Genomic DNA, 2,828 nt, shown 5'->3' on the forward strand with positions numbered 1-2,828 from the left:
CTTTGTATTAAATGCAGGCACATTATCAATACACCAAAACTCAACCTAACATTTGTTTTCCAAATCATCACTAACAAGCACATGACCCTACCTCTACTTCAATCCTCAAGACAAAAACATTATTATCTTGGTAGCTCCAGAGCTAAAGCCAAGACAGGAAATCATTTGGTGCCCATTCCAAACTTATTTCAAAGAAGATTGTGTACCACAGTCCCTGACACTCACTCAGCTCTCGGTGACAGTCCAGCAGAGCGTCCTGATCAGTTCTTAACCACAGGCCTACTCTTTCACCTCTCACAAATAATGTCAGGATATTGTGTTTTCCCCAGAAGTCTACTAACTCCTGAAAGAAACTGTTCATTTTGAGCTCTCCTCCCTAGACATTAAAAGAAGAAATGAATTTACAAGCCAGTTTTCATTAATAGTTAAAATACTTTTCGTGAGACTACGTGACCTCTCAAAAATCCTTATGATTCATTCTGACTCTAGTGTTTTCAAACACAATAAATATTTTGGAAGAACGAGTATCAGCAATATCACTTGGTACACAGACAGATAAAGAGGAATCTTTGTAAAAGTAAAATATAACTGGAGTACAAATAGCCAAAACAATAGCTAAATTTTACTGTGATGCACTGCCTCAAAAAGATTTCTCACAATACAGTATGCTTCCCCCAAACTAACTTAAAATCGCCTCAAAAGGGACCACCTGTAGATCAATACTGCAACTGGTGCAGATCAAGCATTCTTCAGAAACTGTTAACCAGCAGACAAAAAATCCCCATCACATCCTATCAATGAACTGGAGTCCAGGTGTGATGCACAGCAATAGCAAAGATTTTGTATTTCATAATGTTATGTATTCAGAAATACACAAGACAGAAATCAAGCACTAATTTAACACAGAAAGTAGTAAAATTCAGTAAGCTTCAGAATTCTACACAGCTGCTAAGGGATGGACAAAGATAAGGAACTCACTGACGGGGCCTTTGCAATAGCTATAGAAACATTATAAATAAAAGAAGTCTATATCGTACATGAAAGAACATAAATGCACACAAAGTCAGTTAAAAAATATTCCAGATCAAGAAAAACATACAGATTCCTGACAAACAGGTCGTACATTTGCCCCTGTTAACTTAAACTACAAGCTCCAAAAGATGAATCTTTACGTTGACAGATTCTCCAGTTGATTATCTAAAAACTTCCCAATCTTCCAGATTACTACACTGAACTAAAGCAGATTTAATCATCTGTTATGATCTAGTCACCTACTCTAAGAATCCACCTGAATATTTGTTGCTCTGTTTTCTTTCCCCTTAGCACTTCCTTTGATTAGAATAATCTTCTGACCTACATATACATGTTTTTTTTCTTCTCCAATAAAAGTGTAAAAGTTATCTGCAAAGCTATCATGACAGATTTGTCTGTGGTCAATATGCTGTGGGTTTTTTTATTTTATAGGTTATCTTTATGCTTTGACTACGCAACGTTTCTGCTTGCATTGAGTAAACTGATCTACTATAGAGTCTGGGAGGGATTTAGGCATTTAACTGCCCTTGCAGACACCAAACACCACCATGGAAGGGCACTGCTGAGGTCCTCAGAGTGTCCACCTGCACTAAAGGGCTGTACGAAACAGCCATCCACCAGCTGCATTTATAATCCTCCACCAAGCCCTGAGGACACCAAGCTTCCTCCTGTTCCAAAACAAACCCGTGAAGTATCAAACGACTGTGAAATCAGGGCCTCACGGGAGACACACACACAAGAATGAAGGCAGAGGTGAGCACAGACAGGTTTTATTATAATCAGAAACAGTTGTTAAAAGAGTCCTGTTCACTGTCTCTGAGGACAAGGTCTTGAACTTGACTCTCCACATCTCATGGAAGCTATTTGGGATGCCGAATTCCCCGACACTTAACAGAACCCCATGTCTGCACTCTTAAATAATTCCAGCCCCCTTCAAGTTATGCATATTTGCTTACTAACATATTTAGAGAGCTGCCAGTCAGTAAGAGCAAAGCAAACGCACATTTAAAAAAGCCTTTAGAGACCAAATCAGCAAATTTTAAAAAAAAAACAAAACAGAAAAGGCACACAGTGATGCCACTTGCTATGGAAAGCTTTAGGGACATTCAGAGAAGAAAATTATGTTTCACTTAAAAATCCAATAAAACTAAAGCAGACAGTGAATATTGTATGCTAATTATATATATATATTCTGTACAATTTTAAGCACCGTTTGCAACCTAAAAAAGCCCCCAAGATCTTATAAAACACAACCTAAAATATTTTAATAACGCAGAATAATTGTCCTAGCACCGCTACTATGTTATTACAGTCATGAAAATTGACACCATTTTAATCTGAAACATCCTAAATAACATCCAGCTGAAATATGAAAATCAAGTGCAGAGAACTTACTAAATGTAAAAAAGCAACTGTTTTCCCAGCTACAAAAACGTACTTTGATGTTTTTCATTCATTTTCACTTTCTTTCACTAAATCCTCATTTTCTCAGGGGCATTCTGGAGAAGGATGGGGGGGCGGACGGTATTTAAAGCCTTCTAAATTAGAGATTAAAAGACAAAGCGAATCATTCTAGGAACGATTTGAAGCAGCGGGATTTGAAGAGGACCGTCTTCACAGTCACTGCGAAATCCTTCAGTCCCATGGGGAGAAACTACAAATAGAGCTCCGGGAACCAACCAGACCGCTCTCCGGCCACGCAGAGGAGGAAAGGGGGAGAGAGGGAGAGGAGAAGAGAGAGGGGGGGTCTCGCTCCCGGCCCCTCACCCGCTGCCCCTCCCGGCGGAGGCCGCCCG

This window comes from Merops nubicus, unplaced genomic scaffold (assembly GCF_000691845.1).
Source record: "Merops nubicus isolate BGI_N331 unplaced genomic scaffold, ASM69184v1 scaffold15957, whole genome shotgun sequence".
NCBI lineage: Eukaryota > Metazoa > Chordata > Aves > Coraciiformes > Meropidae > Merops > Merops nubicus.